Source organism: Mus musculus, chromosome 11 (assembly GCF_000001635.26).
Source record: "Mus musculus strain C57BL/6J chromosome 11, GRCm38.p6 C57BL/6J".
Classification (NCBI taxonomy): Eukaryota; Metazoa; Chordata; class Mammalia; order Rodentia; family Muridae; genus Mus; species Mus musculus.
In genome coordinates, this window is record NC_000077.6 from 4,609,606 (window position 1) to 4,636,984 (window position 27,379).

Below are 27,379 nucleotides of genomic sequence, written 5' to 3' on the forward strand. Positions count from 1 at the left end.
GTTGACTATCCACAGGCAAATAAATAAACTTGGATTGCATAAAAAATTTAACTCAAAATGGATTTAGAGCTTAAATGTAAAATACAAAACTATACAGTTTTTAGGAAGAAAACTAAGAGAAAAATCTTTGAAATCCAGGACTAGGCAAGAAGTCTTTAGATTCAACACCAAAAGTGCAACCCATAAAAGGAAAAGGTAGTAAGCTGGGTCATATCAAAATTAAAAACTCTAGGGCAACAATGAAAAGCACTACAGACTGGAGGAAAATACTTGTAAACTATATACCCAGCCAAGGATCACAAAACTCAACAGTTAAAATTTCAACATCTAGCCAAACACCACTCAGAAGCCTGAGCCAGGATTGTGAGTTCGAGGTCAGTTTGCACTATATCGTAAGTTCCAAACTAGCTTGGATTTTACAATCAGACCTTGTCTCAGAAAAATAAGACAAACATCAAACCAATTGGAAAATTGGTAAAAGACATGAGCAGATATTTTTCTAAACACAGTGCACAAATGACAATCTAATATATGAAAAGATATTCGGCACTGCTAGTCATTGGGGAAATGCAAAGCAAAACCAAACCAAAACATCACCCATACTACTACTAAAGCAAGAATGAATGGCAGTGCTAATGACTGGCAAAGATTGTTCGTCAGTATGCATTGTCAGTGTGGATGTGGCATGCAAAGTCACCATGGAGAAAAGTATGGCAGTTTCTTACAGAGCTCAACAGTTAACCAATACTCAGGAACTGTGGTCTTGGGCAGTTATCCTAGAAATACTTAATAATCAGACAAAAATTCATGCTTGTACACAGAGGCTTCATTTATAATAGCCCAACTGGGAAACCACATCCTACATGTCCCTTAGTGGATGTGCTTCAAACACACTGGTAAATCTATACCATGGATGCTACCCAGTAAAAAAGCTTTTGCTGCTTGTAGCATCTTTGTTTATTTTCAAGAAAACATGTTGAGTGAAAAAAAGAAACCCAGGCTGGAGAGGTGGCTGTGCAGGTAAAGGCACTTGTTGCCAGCCTGACCATCTGAGTTTCATCCCTAAGACCCATATCATGGAGGGAAAGAGCCAACTTGGAAAAGTTAACCTCACCATGCATGCATCTCACACACACACACACACACACACACACACACACACACACACACACACACACACACAGGAGAATTGCCTGAGACCAGTGTTTGCCTTTCTCTGCTTTCTGCCTACAGACACCTCATCCCTCTGCCGCTGTGATATCCTGGAACTAGGGGTAGAAACAAACTCCTCAATCCTTGAGTTGCTCTTGTCAGACATTTTGTTGTAGCAATGAAAAAAAAAATAACCAATACACTGTGTGATTCTATTTATAAGACATTCTTTATATGAGAAAATTGTAGAGGCAGTAAATAGATTGGTGGTTACTAGTAATTAGGGAGAAAAGGAGAGGAATGTGGCTATAAAAAGGATACACAGGGCATCCTTTCAATGAAAATGTTCTGTATTTTGACTCGTGTCACATGTGATGAAATTGTATAGAAATAAATATACAGAGTCACAAAGATATAAAGTACAAACACATAAATGAAAGCTGTAAAACTGGTAAAATCCAAAGATAGGTAAATTGTGTTAAACACTGTATGTACTTGTTCATTCATCCATCATTTAATTTGGAGGGGGCGCAAATGGTTTTGCTTTTTCAAGACAGGGTTTCTCTGTGTAGCCCTGGCTGTCCTGGAACTCACTCTGTAGACCACGCTGGCCTTGAACGCAGAGATCTGCCTGCTTCTGTGTCCTCAACTCTGGGATTAAAGGTGTGTGCCACCACTGCCCAGTGGCTGCTGCTGCTGCTTCCTCCTCCTCTCCTTCCTCCTCCTCCTCTTATGAAAGAGCTTATTTTGGCTTACAGTTCCAGAAGACTAAGAGTCCACTATGACGGGGAGGGATAGCAGCTAGTGTCAGGGAGTCAGGAGCAGGAAGCTGGGATGGTTAGCTCAGGAGGGTTCTGCTGTTCTTCATAACTTCCAAAATGACTGCTGCATGGCTTCCAGTGAACTTGCCATTCATTTGTCACTCAGCTATCCTCTAACAGTTTGTGCCCTCCATACATTACCTCTTTAACAGAGCCAGGGAAGAAAGAACACTGTGATGACATCCGAATTTAAGGAGGAAACGGAAGCTCAGTGTGTAAGGTCATGCTGCAATCCACCTGGAGATTAAGAGTCAAGAGCGATCCAGAATCTCCACACCCACATCCTTTACACGGCACCTCCTCTGTTCAGATGCGGCCTTAGATCTGCGGCCAAGACGAGCCAGGGCTCCCAGCCTCTATAATTCCTTCCCTTAGATGCTTCCAGTTCCCAAGCCCAGGTCTCCATCCCAGGTCCATCACAGTCATTTCTCCCTGAGCTTCAGTCCCTAAGTCAGAGCTTGAAATTCCAGCATTGTCAGTGGATCAAATGAAGTCATGCATTTCAAAGGGCTCTGGGCACACCAAAGGGGCAGTTATTATTAATAACAGGGCATGGTGAAGTAAAGTCTAAATATAGGCCACTCAGTCCTATTTATCCTCTGGTTTGATGGGGAAGGCTTTGAAGCTGGGTTTTAGACTTTTATTTTATCTTAACACCTTCTAAATGTTCCCTAAAGTAGGTTTCCAAAGGTTCTGGTTAACTATGATTTTGATAGAAATGTGATCAGAAAGTATAAAGAAAAGTATTGATGGTATAAATAGATAAATAAAAAGCCTTGCGCCCCGACCAAATTTTTCTCATAAACTGTGAAGAGAACAGAGAGTGGTCTTAGCCAGAGATTGGCCCCTGGATTTCCTGTCTTATAACCCCAGGTAACTCCTTGTTTTCAATTTTGCAACTGTGGGCTCTGTCTTTTCAGGAGCACACAAGAATGTGGGATTTGCAAAGCACTTTAAGGTACAAAATGCCTTTGCTATTTATACCAGCCAGGACCCGTGGGCTGGTTTTGGGACAGAGTTTTCCACATAAAAATCAACCTTTTTTCCCCCTGCTTTCCCAGCTATGACAGAGAACCCTGCAAATTCACAAACAACAAATTCCTCAGCTTTATTGCTAGTGCCAGTAACGTGGGCTTTTAAAGGCACCTTTCATCCCCACATCTTAAGCAACATTGCAAACAGTAATTAAAGCTCCCTGATGAGGGAGGAGGTATATATTATTCAACACATTTCCAAACAGGTAAACCCAGACTTACAAATTAAAGGCCTCTCCATAGGTCACCGGGGGTTGGAGCAGGGTGGAGAGTGGAAGTTATTCTAGACTTAGAAGCCAGGCATGGTGGCTCACACCTGTAATACCAACACTTGGAAAGTAGAGGCAGAAGGATTAGGGGTTCGTGCTCAGCTCCATATCAAATATGAGGCCACCCTGAGCTACCTAAAACTCTGCCAAGGAAACACAATGAAATATAAAAATTCTAGATGTCCTAGCTCCTGGATTCACAAAGGTGTTGGATACTAAGCCAATGAGCAGCAAAGTGGGAATGTCCCCCTCAGAGCTGGCGGAGAGTACATGGTGATTACAGGAGTTGGAAAAAAGGAATAGACCTTATCATAACAGTACAAGAAAAAAAAGGAGCTGGGCAGTGGTGGCGCACACCCTTAATCCCAGCACTCAGGAGGCAGAGGCAGGCAGATTTCTGAGTTTGAGGGCAGCCTGATCTACAGAGTGAGTTCCAGGACAGCCAGGGCTACACAGAGAAACCCTGTCTTGAAAAAAAAAAGAAAAAAGAAAAAAGAAAAAGAAAAGAAAAAAAAGAAAAAGAAAGATCAGTAAATATATTTGATTTTTTAATTTGGTCGAAAACTCACCCCAAGGCTCAAAGATCTTTATTCAAGGGAAGGTAGAAAGACTGTAAGAGCCACAGGCAGTGAATAACGTCCAGAGAACAGTGTTTTCCAGACACAGTAGGGCCAATGTGCATGCAGACTTACAGTGATAGTGACAGTGTGCACAAGTCCTGCTGCACAAGCCCCAGCCAGGCGAAACCACAGCACCGAGAGGGGGACACAGTCTCACCAGCAGCTGGAGAGCCAGGAGAGGGAAAAAAATGATGTGACCCCCTGCTGCCTCACTGTACACCAGAGCAGGTCAGAACCCCCAAGAATATCTGGGCAACACAAGCTGGGCTCCATGGAAAAGAAGAAAAAAATTATCTCAGAGTTGGGTGGGAAGGGAAGGAGCTGAGGATATAAAAATGTTCAAAATGTATTGTGTGAAATTCTCAAAGAATTAATGAAAACATGTTTTACTTTGGTTGAAGGTAGGGGTAACATGACTAAAAGAATCCTATGTTTAGACACCCGATTTTAAACTGAAGACTAGGGAGTTTATTGCTAAATTTGGAATTATGGACTCATAAGAAACTGCGAAAAATCACAGAAAAAGATCATGCGTATCCATCACTCATGCTTGTCCCTCCCACCATAGCAACTTCTTCTCACACAGCTATAGAGCAATGTTGAAGCTACAAAGCTGTCAGAACATAGTTAATAAGACTATAGATTATAATCAGATTGCACCAGCCTGGGAAGCATAAAATCTGTTTAAAGCTTTCATCCCACACATGAAGTATACAGATTTCGACTATGCCGTCCACTGGAGTCCTTCTGTTAAACGTCCTAAGTATAAAGGCTTAGTCCACAGAATGGTGTTATTGGAAGTCCATGGTATCTTTTTTGTTTTTCACTATAAAAATGATACTTACTGAGGCTGGAAAGATGGCTCAGCAGGTAAGAGCCCTTCTTGATCTTTTGAGGACCTAGGTTCAGTTCCCAGCAACCACATGGCAGCTCACATCTTTCTGTAGCTCCGGTTCTAAGGAATCCAACCCTCCCTTCTGGCCTCTGCGGGCACTGCACACACACGGCGTGCACACACTGCACACACACGGCGTGCAGACTTACAGGCGGGCCAAACATCCTGCATATACATACGATTGTACTAAGGTCAAATCTAAGTGGATCAAGGAACTCCACATAAAACCAGAGACAGTGAAATTTATAGAGGAGAAAGTGGGGAAACGCCTCAAAGATATGGGTACAGGGGAAAAATTCCTGAATAGAATAGCAATGGCTTGTGCTGTAAGATCGAGAATAGACAAGTGGGACCTCATAAAATTGCAAAGCTTCTGTAAGGCAAAAGACACCGTCAATAAGACAAAAGGGCCACCAACAGATTGGGAAAGGATCTTTACCTATCCTAAATCAGATAGGGGACTAATATCCAATATATACAAAGAGCTCAAGAAGCTGGACCCCAGGAAATCAAATAACCCCATTAAAAATGGGGCTCAGAGCTAAACAAAGAATTCTCACCTGAGGAATACTGAATGGCAGAGAAGCACTTGAAAAAATGTTCACCATCCTTAATCATCAGGGGAATGCAAATCAAAGCAACGCTAAGATTCCACTTCACACTAGTCAGAATGGCTAAGATCAAAAACTCAGGTGACAGCAGATGCTGGCGAGGATGTGGAGAAAGAGAAACACTCCTCCATTGTTGGTGGGATTGCAAGCTTGTACAACCACTATGGAAATCAGTCTGGCAGTTCCTCAGAAAATTGGACATAGTACTACCGGAGGATCCAGCAATACCTCTCCTGGGCATATATCCAGAAGATGTTCCAACTAGTAAGAAGGACACATGCTCCACTATGTTCATAGCAGCCTTATTTATAATAGCCAGAAGCTGGAAAGAACCCAGATGTCCCTCAACAGAGGAATGGATACAGAAAATGTGGTACATTTACACAATGGAGTACTACTCAGCTATTAAAAAGAATGAATTTATGAAATTCCTAGGCAAATGGACGGACCTGGAGGGCATCATTCTGAGTGAGGTAATCCAATCTCAAAAGAACTCACATGATATGTACTCACTGATAAGTTGATATTAGCCCAGAAACTTAGAATACCCAAGATACAAGATACAATCTGCAAAACACATGAAACTCAAGAAGAACGAAGACCAAAATGTGGGCACTTTGCCCCTTCTTAGAATTGGGAACAAAATACCCATGGAAGGAGTTACAGAGACAAAGTCTGGAGCTGAGACAAAAGGATGGACCATCTAGAGACTGCCATACCCGGGGATCCATCCCATAATCAGCCTCCAAATGCTGACACCATTGCATACACCAGCAAGATTTTGCTGAAAGGACCCAGATATAGCTGTCTCTTGTGAGGCTATGACGGGGCCTAGCAAACACAGAAGTGGATGCTCACAGTCAGCTATGGGATGGATCACAGGGCCCCCAATGGAGGAGCTAGAGAAAGTACCCAAGGAGCTAAAGAGGTCTGAAACCCTATAGGTGGAACAACAATATGAACTAACCAGTACCCCCCCCGGAGCTCATGTCTCTAGCTGCATATGTATCAGAAGATGGCCTAGTTGGCCATCATTGGAAAGAGAGGCCCATCGGTCTTGCAAACTTTATATGCCTCAGTACAGGGGAATGCCAGAGCCAAGAAGTGGGAGTGGGGAAGGGAGGGGAGTAGGGTGGGAGGGTATGGGGGACTTTTGGGAAATGTAAATGAAGAAAAGACCTAATTAAAAAAAGAGAAAAAAAAAGATAAATCAATAGGTATTTTTTTAAGATTTATTTATTTATTATATATAAGTACACTGTAGCTGTCTTCAGACACTCCAGAAGAGGGTGTCAAATCTTGTTACGGATGGTTGTGAGCCACCATGTGGTTGCTGGGGTTTGAACTCAGGGCCTTTGGAAAAGCAGTCGGTGCTCTTAACCGCTAAGCCATCTCTCCAGCCCATAAGTATTTTTTTAAAATAAGGACAATATTTAATTGAGGCTGGCTTACATGTTCAGAAGTTCAGTCTACTGTCATCAAGGCAGGAACATGGCAGCATCCAGGCAGGCATGGTGCAGAAGCTGAGAGTTCTACGGCTTTATCCTACATCTTCATCTGAAGCCTGCTAGCAGAATACTCTTAATGAGTATTTTATTTTATTATTTTAAAAAATATTTTATTTATTACTTACTACATGTAAGTAGACTATAGTTGTTTTTAGACACACCAGAAGAGAGTGTCATATCTCACTATGGATGGTTGTGAGTCACCATGTGGTTGCTGGGATTTGAACTCAGGACCTTCGGAAGAGCAGTGAGTGCTCTTACCCATTGAGCCATCTTACCAGCCCCCCCTCAATGAGTATTTTAAACTACGTGTGTTTGTTTATTGTTTGATGGAAGAACACGTGGTTAATGTGTGGAGGTCCAGGAACTTGCAGAAGTCAGTTCTCTCCTTCTTCCAAGTGAGGCCCAGGAATCTAACTCAGGTGGTCAGGTTTGGTGGCAAGTACCTTTACCTACAGAGCCATCCCACCAGCCTGATGGTGGCATATTTAAGATGTAGTGTCTACTGGAAGGTGCTTAAGCCATAATGACTATTCCCTTGAAGGAGACTATAGGACCTCATCTCTTCCCTTTTTCTCTTCTTAGATTCCTGGTAAAGAGGCAAACAGATCTGGTCTGCCGTGTCCTCCTGACCTGATGTGCTACTCCACTGGATACCAAAACAACGGAGCCAGTGTATCCGGGACTGACATGTCTAACCCTTCTCTTTACAAGTCAATGTTTTCAATGTATCTTTTTGTTTTTGAAAATTGTGTGCATTTTTTGGTTGTCATTTATTTTATGGGACTGGGGACAGGAGCCTTGCACACTGTAGAAAATACTTTACCATTAATCTATGCTCCCAGCCCTAAGAAGTGTTTTCACAAGGTGTGATGGCACACTCCTTTAACTCCAAATCTCTGGAGGCAGAGGAGGCTTGTCTCTGTGAGTTCAAGGCCAGCCCAGTCTATGGAGTTGAGTTTCAAGCAGACTGGGCCACAGTAAGACTCTGATTCAAAAATGCTTATTTTTATGGAACAATATCAGCACTCCACTTCGCCATGTTTCCTGGTCCCTCGGAACCTCTTGGAGTCAGGATTTGCCCTCCTACACAACCACCACTTTCTTTTAGTTTTACTTTTGTTTTATAGTGCTGAGGTTGGAAGCCAGGACCTTGTGCAAGCTAGATGAACCCTCTGCCATTGAGCCACAGTGCCAGCTGACAAACAGCCTTTCTTGTTATCATGCATTCTGTCTTCAACCTTAAATAAATCAAGCCATGTTCCTTCCTTCCTTTACCTGGTTTCTGCCAATCAAGCTTACATTTGTGGGGCCTGTGACCTGGCATGTGGCACTGGTTCGTTGTCTTTCCTGCGGTGCAGTACTTTTAAATTAACCTTTTAAAATGACTTTATTTTATATGTAGGGTACGTGCATGGCTGTATGCATGTGGACCACATGTGTGGCTGGTTGGATGCCATCTGAAACTAGAGTTACAGATGATTGTGAGGCACCATGTGGGTGCTGAGAAGCAAGCCTCTGGAAAAAACAGCCAGTGCTCTAAACTGCTGAGCTAGCTCTCCAGCCGCAAGCAGTTGCTTTGTTGGTTTTTTTTGTTGTTGTTGTTGGGTTTTGTTTGTTTGTTTGTTTGTTTTTCAAGACAGGGTTTCTCTTGTTTCACCGCCTTGTTTTTTATGAATAGACCAAAATTATTTGTGCATTTGCTGAGGGAGGACACAGGGATTGTATCGAATTTCTGTCACCATTAATAAGAAAGAACTGAGTATCCTTGTACACGTGTGATGTTTGTTCAACCTAAGGACTCATATCTTTTACATTCCTTTATTTGTGGAGACTGGCAGAGGGAGGCGTGTGCACACATGTGGAGGAAGATGACAATTTTCATGAGTCAGTTTTTTCCTTCTTCCATATAGGCTCCAGGGCTGGAACTTGGGTCCGCAGGCTTGAGAGCACAGATCCAACCTTACCCACCGCAGTGATTTCAATGCATCTCTGATGGACAAATGGGCTGGAAGTGAACTACAGATCCTAAAATAGCTTACTCTTGAAGACCAAGCTGGCCTCAAACTCACTGAGATCCGCCTAACTCTGCCTTCCAAGTGCTGGGATTAAAGGCTGCCACCACAGCCACCCACCTTCTAGAACAGGGTTTGTTTGTTTGTTTGTTTTTGTTTTTCGAGAAAGGGTTTCTCTGTGTAGCCCTGGCTGTCCTGGAACTCACTCTGTAGACCAGGCTGGCCTCGAACTCATAGATCCACCTGCCTCTGCCTCCCAAGTGCTGGGATCAAAGGCCTGTGCCACCACTGCCAGGCGTAGAACAGTTTTGATTTCTCAAAGTACTCATCCTAATTTACTTCCCAGCCAGCAGTGTACAAGACAGCCACAGGACTATCCTATTTTGCATCATTAAACTCTAATAAATGATTATACACACGTCAAATTCTGCTCCGTCTTGGCCTTGGAATCCTTGTTTCCAAGTGTTTTCTTATTCAGAACCAATAATGGAGAACTCACCAACAAAATCTCAAATGCTATGGGGTGGGAAGATGGCATCACAGGTCAGAAAGTTAAGAAACTAGAGTCGTCATTTTATTGGGAGATTTGGAACGAGTCACTGTATTGAACCTCAGTTTTTCTTATCTCTAAAAATAAAGAAGGCGGATGGGACCATTTCTAAAGTTCCTTTTAACTCCAAAGGTCATCATTCCAATTTGAAAAACTGTTGATGTTGTAATGCTAAGTGAAAGGATAGAAAAAGCATGTGCTGCTACTGAGAAACCATCGCTGCCCCGAGGCAAGGGTTGCCGAGGCAAGGGTTGTGGGGAACACACGCTGCTGTGTTTTCTGTTACTGTGTGTTTCTTTTCTATTTATATTTAGGAATAGCTTTTCAATTTGTGTTTGCTTGACCTTTAAGATATTTGTCTATGCAAATATGTATTTCATATGTTAACATAACTTGATAATACCAATATGCAGTATTAACACATGAATTATGTTCCTTCTAAAAAAAATTATGAGGCCTGAGATTTTACTTCCTTTGAGTATACCCTCAACTAGACTTCTTAGATATTTTTTAAACTGTTGTTTGTTTCTGAAGCAGTGTCTCAATATTGCATTACCTGACTTGAAATTCATTATATATTCAGGCAGATCCTCTTGAGTGCTGAGATTAAAGACGTGTGCTACCACACCTGAAAACATTGTATATATTTACATGTGTGTATGTGCACAAATTCACACATGCACACAGATACATATGCCATAACACACATGTGATATTTTGGTTGGTTGGTTGGTTGGTTTTTTTTGAGATAGGGTTTCTCTGTATAGTCCTGGCTGTCCTGGAACTTAGGCTGTAGACCAGGCTGGACACAATTTTTATTTATTTTATCTATCTATCTGGTGGGGAGGGGTATATAGTGTGTAGAAGTCAAAGGGCAACTTCTGTCCATCAGGTGGGTCCCAGGAATCAAGCTAAGGTCATCAGGCTTTGGTGGCAGGTGACTTCACCCATTAAGGCATCCTGACATGGGAAAGTCTTTGGGGTGTGTGGAGGTTAGGGACAGTGCAAGAATTGAACTCAAAGTTTCACACATGCAATTGCCGTGCAGCCAAACTCCATTTACGCAACCACTCAACCAAGTACCTTCTCCGTGTGGCTCTAGGGGCCTGCTGAGTAAGCTCAAAATGGGGCCGGAGTGTCTAGGAATTTCTCACCTACTGTAGGAGACAAACACAAGCAGACGGGCACGCGGCAATGTGCTACGGTTTATTTTAGGCAACCTGGGTACGTACAGAAGGAACATTGCTCAGTCGGAGACGGCAAAGACTTCCTGGAGTACGGAGCAATTAGCTGGGGGAAGCTGAAGAAGTTCCACACAAGCCCTTCAACTGCCGTGGGGAGCCACTGAAAAACCTAGGTCTCGGGTAATCAGCCCGGGGGCTGCCTCCATCACAAGTGGGCATCGCTAGATGTGTATAAAACGGGCGCCTCGATGACACTGCGCGGTTTTCTATTGTGAAGAAAAGGAAGAAGCATCTTTGGCCATCTGCAAGAACAGGGAGGATTTTTAATCTGGGCAAGTGACCAACAATCTTATCCCAAAGGAGGCGCAGAAGGCGGTGAACCCAGAGCCAGACAGTTGAGAAAGTGACGCATTCCTCCAAACAGTGTCAGGGATTATCAGCAGGCACCGGGAAAGGAGCCTGAGACTCGGGCAGCAAGAAGCAGAGATGTATTGTAATACATCTGTGGTCAGTGGGGGAGAGGCTCCTACAGACTCGGTGGCCACCTTTGCTTCAGGCCCTCCCTCGGGATTGCCACAAAGGCTGTTTTCTGCCTTTGCTGGCAAGCTACCCTAAACAAGTACAGCCTGCTCAGGAACTTGGTGGTGTCCTCAGACATCTGCATCATAGGAACCCAGCTGGAGTCAGGGCAGCCGTCCCTGTTTGGCTAGTGTCATCTTGATAAGACCTGCAAAGACAAAAACCAGTCCTTGACAACCATTTTGGACAGCAGTTCATCTTGGGACACTTCTGCCATCTATCTGGTCTTCCCAGATACAAGAACTACAAGAAGTGGTAAGGCATTTTTCAGGAAGGATTCCAAACTTAACTTTCAGACCCTGAGATCCAGCAGCCCCTGAGCAAAAGCCAGGACACTAATGTGAAGATACAAAACCTACCTTTCATGTGTGTGGCTTTTGATTGAACCAAGGGTCTTATGCATAATAAACACTCTACCACTTATCTGTATCCTCTGACTCCCAAACATATTTTTTTATATGTTATCTATACATTTAAAGACAGGCCACCCAGATCGCTTAGCAGGTAAAGGTGTTTGCCACCAAGTCTGACGACCTGAGTTCAATTCTCAGGACTAACACAGAGGAAGAAGAGAACCAAATTCACAAATATTATTCTCTGATCGCTACAGCACACACACACACACACACACACACACACACACACACACACACACCCCAATCAGAGCAAACAAATGTGAGTAAATAAACCTCAGAGTATCAAAATCTTTTTTTTTTTTTTTTTTTTTTTGGTTTTTCAAGACAGGGTTTTTCTGTTTAGCCCTGGCTGTCCTGGAACTCACTTTGTAGACCAGGCTGGCCTCGAACTCAGAAATCCGCCTGCCTTTGCCTCCCAAGTGCTGGGATTAAAGGCGTGTGCCACCTTGCCCCACCGAGTATCAGAATCTTGATTGTCCTTGCTTACCCAGAATGTAGGTCTGATACAAGGCTTCTAAGTGAGAGGGTTGTTACTAAGAAGTAGCCCAGAGAACAGAAGGACAGGACAGGCAAAGAACAAAAGCAAGAAGGAAGAGGGTGCTTGAGCTTGAGGTCAACCTGAATACAGAGAATCCCAGAAGAAACAATGTGACATAGCAAGGCTCCATCTCAAAAACAAACCAAATGTGGGAGTAAGGAGCGTGGCTGACTTGGTAGCATGCTTGCCTAGAGTGCGCAAAGCCGAGGCTCACTCTCCAGCATCACATTAACCAGCAATGGAGGTGGAGCCAGGAGGATGCTGTGAGTCAGAGGTCAGGCTGGTCTACATAGTAAGCTGGTGGCTACAGGCCAGCCAGAGCTACGTAGTGAAACCCTGTCTCAAGAATAGAATAGAATAGAATAGAATAAAAATAGAAAGAGAGAAAGAAAAATTTGGGATAATCTTGAGACTACATAGTAAGTTTGAGGAAAATCTATGATTCATGAGACCCCAAGTAAAATAAGATAAAATTAAAATAAGCCAGGGAGCTAACGTAGTAGTTCAGTCTATAAAGTGCTTGCTTTGCAAATGTGAGGAACTAAGTTCTAAGCACCAATGCAAAAAGCTAGGGCTGCTGGCACACCCTTGTAATCCCAGCTCTGGGAAGGTAGGGACAAGCAGATCCCTGGGACTTGTTAGCCAGCCAACAATTGTCACCTCCAGGCCAGGGGGCAATCCTGTCGCAAAGGAGATGGATGACATTCCTGAAGATGACTCTTGACATTGTCTTCTGAACTCCACATACCCTCTTACACACACAAGCACGCACACACACACACACACACAACTAAGCTAAACAATAGTCCTAATGGGGTAACTAACGAACAGCTCAACCCTTGGAGACCTTCTGAACAGCCTGAGGAAAAACATCTTGGAAGCATTCCCTGTAAGTAACAAAGGCAACACATTTATCCATCAATTCCTACCCCTGTTGGGCAAGGGTTGCTTCACAGAGTACTGATCGGTCATTGTCTAACCCTTCCTACTTACATATGGATGAGTATTTAGCTTGGCAGGTGTCCCACACCCCTGTGGCATAGGATGAGAGGCAGAGTGCTGTCAGGTTGCACCTGAGAGCACCAGTCTCTGACTAGACTAGAGGAGGGATCGGCGGGGTGCACTGGAAGTACCTGGTTCATGCAACACATACCCTAGCACCAGTCCACACTGCCTCTCTCAGCCTCGTGCGGTGGACATCTATCCTCCATTCCCGCTTGTCCAGCATTATTTCCTCTGTTTTGTCAACATCTCTATTTTGGGATAGGGAATCCAGCTCTTCCCAGTTTTCAATCTCTGATGCTGGATGAGGCAGCCACAATTTTTGCATGCTACTAACTCCAAGGGTAAGCTATGTCCCAGGTCCAGCCAATCAACATAGCCCGTTCCCCACTGCAGCTATGGTGATTGGTTTCAAAACAGCCAATGGGCACTGGTGGTGCTTAGACCTTCATTTGTATGCAAAGTTGTATGCGTGTGAGATACAATTTCAGCTTAAGTCCCAGGGACCGACCATCTTAAGCCCCAGGGTTAAGCAACAACCGGCTCATCCACTTTACTGAAGAATCACACTTAGTCCCTCACACTAATTGTGGAGCAGGCATGTGACCTACATGTCTCAACCCCAGCTACTGTAAGGATTCTAACTTGGAATCTGAGAATAAGTGTGTTCCTTCTACCCTAAAGAGAAGAACACAGTCCCATCACTACTAGAAGGCTTTCTAAGGTGCAGCAACGAAGCACTCATATCACTCACTGCCTTTGCCAGAGCAAAGAGGCAGAGCTGGCCTTTGGGGATACCAGAAACTTGTCGGATCAATCAAACCTGACACTCAACATCTTGCCTGGACGTCCAGCTAAGGGAAGCAATTGCTCCCTCTCGCCATCCAAAGAAATTTAAGGTGGATTTTCTGAACCAAAATTCAAAGCTAAACACCAAAGAGAACCATTGCTTTATGCACTAAAAAAAAAAAAAATCCCAGTGTAAGCAGATTATGCTGGTACAAGCCTGTCATCCCAGCGTGTGGATGGTTTTCTATCCCAAACAAAAGAATTGAAAGTTCAAAGCCAGCCTCTGCTTACATGAGACTTGTTTGCTTGCTTTTTGTTTAAAAGGGGAGGGGGCACTAGAGAGATGGCTCAGAGCTCTTCCAGAGGCTCACAGTAAGTTCTCAGCATCTCTCCAAACTGCCTGTGACTACACCTCTGGGGTTTGAAGCATCAGGCCTCTGTGGACACCTACCCTCATCCTGGGATACCCACTCACACTCACATGCACACAAACATACACAGGAAAAACAGCTGGGTGTGATGGTACAAGCCTTTAATCCCAAGATTTGGGAGGCAGAGGCAGGGAGGAGCTCTGTGAGTTCGAGGCCAGCCTGGTCTACATAGTGAGTTCCAGCACAGTCAAGATTGCATACTGAGACCCTATCTTAAATAAACAATAATAAAAATAAAATCAGGAAAAACAAAACAACAAAATAGAACAAAAGTCTCCGAGTGAGTTGAGCATCATAGGAGGCTACAGCAGTGGACTGAGCATCATGGCCTACCTAATGGAGACCTCCACAATCCTGGATCTTGTCTTAGCACTAGCATTCTGATTCCTCGTCAAAAAGATTATAAAAAGATGTCAGGGGGTGGTGGCACACACCTTTAATTCCAGCATTTGGGAGGCAGAGGCAGGTGGATCACTGTGAGTTCGAGGCCAGCCTGGTCTATACAGTGAGTTCCAGGACAGGGCTACACAGAGAAACCATGTATAGGAAAACAAAACAAAACAAAAGAAAAGATTATAAAAACAAAACAAAAAACTCAAGAAGCTGAGTGTTGAGGTCTCTCTTTTATAATCCCCGGATTTGAGCATCAGGATCTTAAGTTTGAGGCCAGCTTGGGCTACACAGCCCTATCTGTCTATCCTATCTCAAAAAAACAAAACAAAACAAAACAAAACAGAAGGCTGGAGAGATGACTGCTCTTTTTTTTTTTTTTTTTTTTTTTGCTTTTTGAGACAGGGTTACTCTGTATAGCCCTTGGCTGTCCTGGAACTCACTTTGTAGACTAGGCTGGCCTCGAACTCAGAAATCCGCCTGCCTCTGCCTCCCAAGTGCTGGGATTAAAGGCGTGTGCCACCACACCCGGCAAGCACTGACTGCTCTTAAAGAGCATGTGAGTTCAATTCCCAGGATCTACATGGAGTCTCACGGTGGTCTATAATTCCAGTTCCGGGGGATCTGAGATCCAAGTACACTAGATACACATGCACACAGATACTGCTTCAGGGAATGCACACATGTACATACAATAAAAAAAAATAATAACAATTAAAGAAACAAAAAGAAAAAAAGCAAGCAAATGAAAGTGTTCACTCATTCTCAAATGGGACCCGTGTTCCCCACCAGTAGGCCGGGGACATTCTCTAATGCCTAGAGATGTTTTTTGATGGTTGTAGCTGGAGCAGGGGACAGAGGGCTGTGCTACTGCATGTAGTGGGTAGAAGCCAAACACATTACCAACAAGCAGCAGTGCACAGACCTGTGTCCAAAGAAGAGGAATGGTGGACTGGGCAGCGGGGCTCAGGAGGTAAGATCATACTGGCCGCTCGCTCTTCTAGAGGACCCAGCTTGGATCCCCAGCGCCCACCTGGTGGCTCACAACTATCTGTGACTCCAGTTCCAGAGAATGTAATGCCTTCTTTTGGCCTCTACAGACACCAAACACAAGAGACATACAGACATACATGTAAGCAAAATACCAATCCACACAAAAGTTTAAAATAAAATAATTTTACAGTGGTCCATATTGATAGAGCCGAACCTGAGAAGATAGACTGCTTGAGTCAGGGTCACTTCAAGTCAGAACTCTAAACTGAACCTAAAGAACTCCAAAGACTGCCGGTTGAGCCCACACTGGGTGCACAATGCCCACCAGGGTGCTTGGCTAAGACAGGAGAGAGAATGGGGCCCAAAAGGCAGCAGATTATGGAGCCCAGACACCTCAGGGACATCCTAACCTTACACCAACTTCATCTTCAGCCGAGTACATTCCAGTACCAGCCCCTTGTGGATTCCTGCATAATTTTTTGGCCCTGGTAGGTAGCCTGTGCTTCAGGGAACCCTGGGAGACCTATGGCTCTGAGCCTGGGGTCTCAAACTCCATTTCTACCTGTTTGCCTGGCATTTGCTGTACGAAATTGAAAATTAAAAATTTATCTTGTAGGATGAATAATTCAACAGAGGGGACAAAGAACTGCTGGTGGCGGTTGACGTCACAAACCCAGCTCATTCTCCCCTCCCTTCCAGCCCCCCTCCCCCACTCCTGCATCTGATCCAGGGAGAAAAGGGAAAAAAATCAACAACCAAGCCAATGAGAGAGAATCCAGTCATGACTGCCGCAAACAGGCTTTGCTTTCAGGCAGAATGGTTGAAGATGGCTGGGCTGTTAGGTGCATTCCTGGCTCTACTTTCTATACCTTCTACATCTTCGCTAAGCCCTCGGACTCTCCAGTCCATCTCGAGTCAGCATAAGTGGCATCATTTGCAGGATGCTCCTCCTCTAGCCCCAACCAGCTGCAGCTGAAAATGGATTTCTGTCTCACACCATGTGATGTACATCTTACCTGCTCCCAACCTGTCTCAAGCCAGGCTGTCTGCCTTTGGAGGTTCTTGGGCTTTTTTAGCTGAAAGGGAAGAGGAGTTTCGGCAAGGTGCCATGAGCAGTATTTAGCATTGGGGGAAACACTCTTTTCTTTCTTTTAGATTGGTTCTTGTTATGTAACCCAGTCCAGTCTCCAACTCTCAATCTTTCTACCTCAGCCCCAGACTAGGGTTTTAGGGGGACACTCATTTCCGGGCTGGATGAGAGTCTTCAGCCTCTCTACTGAAATGTGCTCCCTGTAACTTTTTGTACAACTCCAAGGGTACATAGATCTCAGCATCTCTTCGTGAACCCAGGAATGGAATCCCTTCTCTGTGGGAAGTCTCTTGTTGAGAAGACAGATGATAAGCCAGGTGTGGGGGTTCATGCCTTTAACTTCAGCTCTCAGGAGACAGAAGTAGGCGAATGTCTGAGTTCCAGAATAGCCTGGTCTGCATAGTGAGTTCCAGGACAGGCAGGGCTCCACAAAGAAATCCTGTCTGCAAGAAATTTAAAAAGCGAAACAAAAGAAAAAGTAAAAAACAAACAATAAAACCAAAACCAAAAGGATCTGTTCAAGGCTCCACCCTCATGAATGGGACTTGATGCCTGTATAAAAGGGCTTAATGAAGGGTTTCAGCCCTCCTGCCCTTCCGCCTTGTGCTCTTGGCTTCTCCAGGGGCTAGAGCATCCATGTCTCATCTTAGAAGCAGGGAGAAGCCCTGTAAGACAACCAAACCTGTTGGTGCCTTGGCCATAGACTTTACAGATACTTAACGCCCTTGAGAAGAGCTGGAGAGATAAGTCAGTCAACAAAGTGCTTGTCATTCAAGCATCAGGAGCTGAGTTCGAATCCCCAGGACCTGTATAAAAGCCAGATGCAACAGCATGCATTAGTAATTCCAGCCGTGGGGCGGACGGAGCCAAGTGGATCCCAGGAGTTCTGTTGCCAGCTAGCCTTGCTGAAGCAGTGAGCTCAAGATTTAACGAGATTTATACTGCCTCATTAAACAAAAACAAAACCACCCGAGATAAAGAGCAAGCAGGAGGCCATTGGATACCAACTTCTGGCATCTACATGTGCACACACATGAAAAAGTATACACACATGACATATATTCCCCACACCCTTCATACACAAAGGAACAGTGAAAAGTAAACACTTGTACTTTATAAATTGCACAGTTATGTCTGCACACACGGTTGAAGACAGTCTTTTACCGTCTTTGACATGGTCTCGTCTCACCTGGTGTAGTCTATGGCAACGAGTAAATAGCACGGAGCTGGATGCAGTTGCACGGCCCTGGGCAAGTTGCCCATCTCTAGGTCACAGTTCCTTGATTTGGAATTGGGAGGTTTAGTATAAAAGATTATACTGGGATTAGGGATTTAGCTCAGTGACAGAGCACTTGTCTAGCAAGCATATGTCCTTGGGTTTGGTCCTCCACTCCAAGGAAACAAATGCACAAACAAACCATAAGGAAATCAAAAGATTATACTGGCAATCAAACCATTAACACACAAATATAATCCGAGTATTTGAGAGGCCTGAGGGAGGCCAGTCTGGATTATAGAGTGAAACCCTGACTCAAAATGCCCTACTTACAAAACAGGCATTTTACTTATGTATTAATTGCCATATTGGGAGCCGGGAAGTGGTGGCTCACTCCTTTAATCGCAGCACTTGGGAGGCAGAGGCAGGTGGATTTCTGAGTTCAAGGCCAGCCTGGTCTACAAAGTGAGTTCTAGGACAGCCAGGACTAAACAGAGAAACCCTGTCTTGAAGAAAAAAAAATGCCATTCTGGGGACCAAACCCAGGGCCTTGTGCATCCTGGCAAACAGTCTACCACTGAGCCACATACCCAGTCCTCACTCAGCAAGTATTTCATATGAAGTTTTAGGTACTGGGAACCAAGATAAGAAAAGACCAGTGACTAAAAGAGATGAATTCCTGAGTGTCTGATCACAGCCTAACAAGGGAGGCGCAGACTAAGTCATCACATCATCGGGACAAAAGGACAAGCCGCCCAGGGCCGGGGACATGCAGAAGACAGGAGTGTGTGTATCAGACCTGGGTAAAAGGAGGGGGGACACTGGGGCTTTGTAGTTCTTGTCTAGTGTATTTGAGGCTCTGGGTTTGAACCTTAGAACTGAAAAAAAAAATGAGAATGCTGGACCTTAACAAAAACAGCTGGGGACTGTCTCAGGGGAGCAGCTTGAGCTAGTGCCCTAACTATACTTAAGGAACCGAAGTTGCTACATACTGGAGTTCTTTGGGAACTGTGTGGACCATGACTGTAGACACAAGAAAGAAGAGAACATATATCTCCTCTCTTTATTCATTGTCATGGTGCATCTTCTAGAAACTTCTCTTCTTCTCTTCTCCTAAGAAATCTAATAAGCTAGCAATATCCCACCGAATTGAAACTTCATAGTGACTGGTTAAAACACCAAGTCTGGCCAGGCTTGGAGGCACACACTTTAATCCTAGCACTTCAGAGGTGGAGGCTGGAGGATCAGGAATTTGAGGCTAGGCTGGCTACAGTAATAAGTTTGAGGCCAGCCTGAGACCCAGTCTCAAAAACAAACAATCAAACAAACAAACAACCACACCCAAAGCTGAAACAATGGCCCCATAGGTAAAGTACTTGCTGCACTCGAGGGAGGAGCTGAGGTTGGATCCTCAGAACCTACATAAATGCCATTGCACTACCAAGTACGTAAGGAATCCCAACACTCCTACAGGAACGTGGAGGAGGCAGGAGAGTCCCAGGAGAAGAAGTTTGAGTGGCAGTTAGCCTGATATACACATGGGAGAACAACAAAGAGATCATGCCCCAAACAAGTCAAAGGCAAGACCAACACCCAAAATTTTCTTCTGAGCATATATGCACTCTCTCTCTCTCTCTCTCTCATACACACACACACACACACACACACACACACACACACACACACACAGAAAACTTGAACATACAAACCATCAAGTTTCCCACCATCCTGTCTGTTGGAGATGTCTCGAAAGTCCCTCCTCTCACATCCTGTGTGAAAAGTACACAGTGATACAGAATTTAAAAACCAAAGCTTAAATAAATGTTTATCTTGTCTTCACATGGCTCTCCCTACCCCTACCCCTGCCCCTGCCCTCTGTGATTTAACTGTGTCCAGTCTCGGGGAATTGTCTCCCTTTCTGTTGCCCCACACTGGTGGCTATGGAGAGAATAGGAAGCACCAGTTGTCACTCTGTGGGTGACCTGCATAGCACTTCCATGCTGCACACCCCCACCCCACCCCCACCCCACACTGCAAGGAGACTTCAGTGTCAATGCCCGCTCAGTGGCCAGGCAACCCTGAGCAGGTCCCATCCTCTCCCTGCAGGTCAGTTTCTTCATTCATAGATGAGAGGCTTGGATTTCCTGTTTATTAAGATTCCTCACTGCCTCGTGCTGCCGCTGCCCTCTGATTCCTACAGCGTGGTAACCCGGATTGCTCTGCTTTAACCTCTGTGTTGCTCACAGACCAGTGGCGGGGAAACAAGACAACTGCTCTTTGTGGATTAGAATGAGAGGATAACCAGCTGCCTTCAAATCAAACCTTCCACCTTCAAAGCCAGGAAGCCTGCCCTTCATAATCATTTAACTTGATCTTCTCACTAAAGCCAAGGGTTGGGAGAGCATTGGAGAATGTGGAGCGGCTGCTTTGCTGTTAGAGGCCCAGTGCTCATTCTCTGGATTCTTCCGGAATCAGCAAAAGCTTTGATGGACTCAGCAAGGGCAGGGGGGTTGGGGCGATGCTGAGCAGAGGCCTATTGACAGAAAGCCTGGCTTAATGGAAAACTGCTGAAGACAACAGTTGCTGACCAGGGATGGAGTGGATTATGAAACCCTATATTTATGTAACACTTTGCAATTAGTTATTTCTCTTGAGGGTGACTTCTTTACACATTGTCACCTCGCACATGAACCTCCCTCATTCAGTAGTCTCCCTGGCTTTGCTAGATTGCAAATAAAAACAGCCGCCCAGCATCTAGATAGAGAAAAGAGAGAATGTGTGGGGAAGAAGGCTAGTTCCTCCCTCCTTTGAACCATGCCTGGCCTTATTGGCTTGGGAAATAGCTTCAGCAGTAATGTGCTTGCTAGGCAAGCATGAAGATCTGAGTTTGATTCCTAGTGCCCATGTAGAAATCTGAATGTGGAGCCAGTGAGATGGCTCAGAGGGTAACGGTATCTGCTACCAAGCCTGAGAGCCTGTGTTTAATCCTGAAACCCGCATAGTAAAAGGAGACTTATGTTTTGACCTGCACAAATGGCCACATTCACTCTGTGTGTGTGTGTGTGTGTGTGTGTGTGTGTGTGTGTGTGTGTGTTGAGAAAAGGTCTTACTATTTACCCCTGGTTGGTCTGGAACTTGCTATGTGAACCAGGTTGGTCTTGAGCTTATGTCAATCCTTCTGCATCTGCCTGAAAGGTTCTAGAACTACAGGGATGTACCACCACACCCTGCTTTGACTAGCTTCCATCTAAAACATGGAAGAAGTGATGCCATGTGAGTTCCAGAGCCTACAGCTTGAGAAGTCTGGCAGCTCCCACCTTTACCCTTTTGGGGACTCATGGTTGGAAGATAAAATGTTCCCCAGTCTCAGGTGTTGGATGCTTTGTCCCTAGATGGTAAGGCTATTTGGGGATGTGGTGGAAGGGAGCTGTGGTCTGGTGAGGAAGTAGGCTACTAGGGGGATGGTTTTAAGGGCTACATCTGGTCCCCAGCTCTGCTCTGCTCCTGGCTTACTGTGTACACACTACTGCTGCCATGATGTTCTGCCTCACCTAGAAAGCCAAGACTATGACCTGAAAGCTCTAAAACCAGGGAATGAAGCAAATCCTTCCTCCTTTAAGTTGCTTTTGGCAAGTGACCAGGGCATAATGGTGCTAACACTGACTGCTACAGACCCAAGCCACCACGACAAAAACTCAGACATCCCTAAGGGTCTTCACTCAACACTGTTCAGATTTACTTCCAGACAGCTCCACTGTAGAGGCTGGGCTGCGTGTTGTAGGGCATTTAACGGCATCTCTGACCTCTGTACCCTAGACATTCCAATGTGACAACCAAAATGCCTCACTGGGAACTAGGAGGCTGGCTCAGAGGTTAAGAGCTTGGGCTGCCCTTCCAGAAGGACTTGCTTTGATTTCTGGCACCCACATGATGGTTTACGATTGTCTGTAACTCCAGTTTCGGGATATCTGATGGTGTCTTCTTGCCCCAATGGGTACCAGGAATGAAAATGGATGGCAAAACACCAATGCACATAATACAAATTTTAAAAAGTATTTTAACTGAAAAAAGAAATGACTTGCTGACACATACGCTCAGTTCCAACATGGTGAGACCCTGTCCTAGAGAAAGAAAAGAAAAGAAAGAAAAAAAGAAAGAAAGAAAGAAAGAAAGAAAGAAAGAAAGAAAGAAAGAAAGAAAGAAAGAAAGGAAGGAAGAAAGGAAGGAAGGAAGGAAGGAAAGAGAGTAGGAGAGGAGAGGGAGAGAGAGAGAGAGAGAGAGGAGAGAGAGAGAGAGAAGACACCTTGAGTTGAGTTGGCCCCCATCAGCTCATGTGTTGGTGCTTTGTTTCCATTATTTTTGGAAGATCCCAAAACTTTTAGAAGTTGAGCCTGGTTGAAGGAACTGGGACACTGGGGTTGTGTCTTTCATGACATCTGCCCAAGTGCATGGAGTCAAGAAACCAGAGCCAAACCATGAGCCAAAATAAATATTTTCTTCTTTAAGTTCTATGAAATATTGTTATCACAGTGATGAGGAAAGTGACTGTATACAGATCATGGTCTGTTACCTAGACCATGTTCCTGAAATTCTTATGTTCTCTGCTCTTCTTAGCCCCTCCTTGGGCTTTGCCACTACCATCCCTGCATCACACACACACACACACACACACACACACACACACACTTCCCCCTCTCTTTCTCTGTGTCATTCTTCTCCCCTTTTTTTAAAAATTGTATTTCTTTGTTTTATACAAGTTCTCACTCCAATCAAGCCTTCTGTTCTGGCTAGTCACTACTGTCAACCTAATACAATCTAGAATCACTTGGCAAACCACTTGAAATGAAGACTCAATCAGATTGGCCTATGGCCATATCTATGAGGAATTGTCTTTATTAATGATTGATGTGGGAGGGTCCAGCCCACTGTGGGTGGCACCATCCCTAGGTGGGCAGGCTTGGACTATAAGAAAGCCAGAGAGCAAACCAGTAAGCAGCATTCCTCCATGGTTTCTCCTTCAGTTTCTCTTGAACTCCTTGACCTGACTTGACTCAACGATAGCTTGTGTCCTGGAAGTATAATCTTAATCTACCCTTTCCTCTCCAAATTGTTTTTGGTCAAAGTATTTTATTACAGTAACATGAATCAAATGAGAACACTTCCAGATGACTATTCCAATTGCCATGTGATTGCATTTGTCTGGGAGACCCCAAGCCAGAACCATCTAGCTGGAACCCATTGACACTGTGTAAGATAACAAGTTACTATTAGTGCTTAATCCCCTATGTTTTATAATGATTTGTTTCCATTACTAGATAACTAATACAATTCAAATACCTAAACTGTAAATGTATTAGCCATTACTATACAAATCTACTTATAGAGAGAAAGGATTTGTTTCAATCCATAGTTTTGGGTCACCACCTGAGGTAACATACCTTGGTAATGTACCAGGAGTACGTACTGAGAAAAAGGTCCTCGTGGCTATGAATCAAAGGAGGAAGAAGAGACCAGGCTTCCATAACCCCCCTCAAGACTCATTCTAAATGACATCCATGCCTCCTAGTAGGGAGTACATCTTAAAGGTTCACCACCTCTCGATAGTGACATTGGATGGGCACAAAATCTCTAATACACAGGTCTTTGGCGGGGTGGGGGTAGGGGCTTCCAGATCCAAAGGATAGCACTGAGCAAGGAGTCTGGTGGTGAATTGGATGGATTACTCCACAAAGTAATCAAATTGGGTACTGGTGGGAAAACCATGAAAAATGGAGTGGGCCACACAGGAGTTAACCTCAGTGACACTGAGCAGTGTTCCATACAAACTTGCTGGAGGAATGAAGAGCAAAGGGAAGAAAAACTGATTCACTGTGGTGAGTCAGCCAGTCTGCCAAGCCAGGCAGGACTCAGGCTCTGACACTATGCCTAAGCTGATTTCCTCACGCCAGCTTGACAGCTAATTACTCTTACCCTTGTTCCGGGGGTGAGCACAGTGGACACTCCCCTCCTTTGCCAATTGAAATATTTTCCCTTTCAGTTAAATTAGCTGCTGTTTTCATTTGGAAGAAAATATGAGCCAAGAAATTCCTCTGGAGGCTGGTGAGATGGCTCAGCAGGTAAGAGCACCTGACTGCTCTTCCGAAGGTCCTGAGTTCAAATCCCAGCAACCACATGGTGGCTCACAACCATCTGTAATGAGATCTGACGCTCTCTTCTGATGAGTCTGAAGTCAGCTACAGTGTACTTACATATAATAAACAAATCTTAAAAAAAAAGAAAGAAAGAAAGAAAGAAAGAAAGAAAGAAAGAAAGAAAGAAAGCCCTCTATATTTGTGTGTAGTTGGTGCCTGGTTTGCAGTTTCACCTGTTAAACTGGCTTTTTAATTATTTTTTTTCAGTTGGATATATGCTATCGCAGACAAAGATGCCTCCTGCAGAACCTCAGATTTCTTATTGTTCTGATTTGGGAAAGGGGCAGATGAAAGGGATGTAAGGATAGGCTTTCCAACAATGTCCCCCGCCCCTTGCTTTTTTCCTCCCTTTCTCCCTCATTCCCTTGTACCTTCCTTATGCCTCCTCCTCCTTCTCCTCCTCCTCCTCCTCCTTCTCCTCTTCCTCTTCCTCCTCCTCCTTTTCTTCCTCCTCCTCCTTTTCCTTTTCCTCTTCCTCCCCTCTTCCTCCCCTTCCTTCTTCCTTCCCTCCCTTTCCTTTCCTTCTTTTATTTCTTTCTCCCTCTCCTTCCTTCCTCTCCACTAAAATTTCTTGGGCACCTGTGCGTTGCCCGTGTTCTGTCACTATGAAAAACTGAGAGTATCAATTTACCAGAGGGCAGGCCATTGTTATTTGTCTCCATCATTTCTGGCTCTGCATTGAGGCTAAAGATTAAAGTGAGGGGAACATGTGAAACAGAGATAAGATACCTTGCAGCAGCCAGGAAGGAAGGAAAGAGAGAGGAGAGAACAGAAGAAGCGGAGAGAAGGAGAGAAGGAGAGATGGAGAAGTCAAAGGGGAAAGGGGCTGTGGCACAGGCAGCAAGATGCACGCCTCCAGGACATGCCCACCATGCCTCTCGCCCTAAGGTTTCCACCCCCACCAATATATCATCAGCTGGCATCCATACTTCTAGCCCATGTCCTTTGGGGGTCATTTCTGATCCAACCATAGCACCCTACTATGTGATGAAATTGTCTATTTTATTGAAGTCTTATAATGATGAGGTGAGAATTGCAGGACTTAGGGATTCTTTTTATTTTTATTTAAAACTTTTTTTTTTACATTTATTTAGTGTAGATATGTGCACAGACCCACAACATGTGGTGTGTACAACTCAGCAGGAGTCAGTTCTCTTGTACCACCCAGATGGGTCCTGGGGTCATCTCCTACTACCGTGTGGACTTGACAGAAAGTAACTTTACCCCCTGAACCACCTCACAGATCCCATAGGGATCTTTTTTAAAGATCAAGATATTTGCTGCAGAAATAAGATCCTACCTCAACAATTCTGACTTCTAAAAGTTGTCTTCTGAGCTTAGCATGCACACTGTGGCACCCCACCACTGCACACACAAACACACACACATAACAACAGCCACAACAAAAAAACCAAAACACTTTTTATAAAACAGAAAGAAAATTGTTGAGCTATGTATGGTGATTTAAGCCTGTAATGCTAACTTTTACTTAAATGATGGAGGCAGGAGGATTATGAACTCAAGCCCAGCCTGAGTGAGCTTCATAATAAGCATACTGAAACCCCATCAAGAGAAAGAAAGAAAGAGAGAGAGAAAGAAAGAAAGAAGAAAGAGTAGAAGATAGAAAAGAAAGAAAGAAAGAAAGAAAGAAAGAGAGTAGGAGAGAGGAAAGAAAGAAAGAAGAAAGAAAGAAAGAAAGAAAGAAAGAAAGAAAGAAAGAGGGGCTGGAGAGATGGCTCAGCAGGTAAGAGCACCCGACTGCTCTTCCGAAGGTCCGGAGTTCAAATCCCAGCAACCACATGGTGGCTCACAACCATCTGTAACGAGATCTGACTCCCTCTTCTGGAGTGTCTGAAGACAGCTACAGTGTACTTACATATAATAAATAATAAATAAATCTTTTAAAAAAAAGAAAGAAAGAAAGAAAGTAGGAGAGAGAGAGAAGAAAGAAAGAAAGAGTAGGAGAGAGGAAAGAAAGAAAGAAGAAAGAAAGAAAGAAGAAAGAAAGAAAGAAAGAAAGAAAGAAAGAAAGAGAGAGGGTAGGAGAGAGAGAGAAGAAAGAAAGAAAGAAAGAAAGAAAGAAAGAGAGAGAGAGAGAGAGAGAGAGAAAGGAAGGAAGGAAGGAAGGAAGGAAGAAAGAAAGAAAGAAAGAAAGAAAGAAAGAAAGAAAAGAAAGGAAGGAAGAAAGAAAGAGCAAACTAGATAGTGATGGTACACAGCTTTAATCCCAGCTCTTGGGAGACAGAGGCAGGCAAATCTGAGTTCAAGGCCAACCTGGCCTACAGTTTATTATTAGTTAATAAACTTAGTTACAGTTTACTATTAGTTCCAGGAGGGCCAGAGTTACACAGAGAAACACTGTCAGAGAGACAGACAGACAGACAGGCAGGCAGAGAGATAGACAGACAGACAGAGAGAAACAGAGAGAAAGAGACAGAGACAGAGACAGACAGACAGACAGACAGACAGGACATGGTTTGTGAATTTGGAAGCAAATTCTTTTTGGACCTTCAGCTGGGACTCCAACCCTGGCTGATACCTTGATTGAAGTCTTGTGGGACACTCAGATGTAAACAGGACTTGCTAAGTCATGCCTAGATCCGTTGTTTATTTATTGTTTTTCAAAACAGAGTTTCTGTGTAACAGCCCTGGCTGTTCTGGAACTAACTTTGTAGACCAGGCTAGCCTTGAACTCACAGAGATAAGCCTGCCTCTGCCTCCCTAGTGCTGGGATTAAAGTCCTGTGCCACCACCACCCAGTCAGGTTTAGATTCTTAATCAAAGAAAATGTGGGCTGTTTTGTAATAAGCTGCAAAGTCTGTGAGAACTTTTTTCGTGGTGAAATATAACCAATTAGCACACTCCTCCCATTTCTGGTTTAGAGCCCATCTACCCACTAATTCAGCCGCTTAACATCTCTCCCATTACTTCACAACTATTTGCTTGTTTTCCTGACAATGTGAGCCCTTCCACAGTATAGCCCTGGCTGTCCTGGAACCCTCAGTCATTCCTCAGCCTCCCAAGGGCTAGAATTACAGGCTGCACCAGCAGCAGCAGCTGGCTATTACCCACTAGTTTTCTGTGA

General features: G+C 44.3%; 1 long non-coding RNA gene across 2 annotated transcripts; it reads right to left on the reverse strand.

Annotated features, from left to right (window-relative positions):
- Positions 1-10,669: 10,669 nt before the first annotated feature.
- Positions 10,670-20,406, reverse strand: Gm11961 (predicted gene 11961). Of its 2 annotated transcripts, NR_027797.1 has the most exons (4): positions 20,352-20,406; positions 19,813-19,872; positions 16,814-17,330; positions 15,771-15,898 (listed from the first exon to the last, which is right to left on the reverse strand). It is a non-coding gene; the product is annotated as a predicted gene 11961 (long non-coding RNA). The 2 variants fall into 2 exon arrangements; NR_027798.2 differs by lacking the exons at positions 15,771-15,898; positions 19,813-19,872; positions 20,352-20,406 and adding exons at positions 10,670-11,386; positions 18,077-18,161.
- Positions 20,407-27,379: the final 6,973 nt, after the last annotated feature.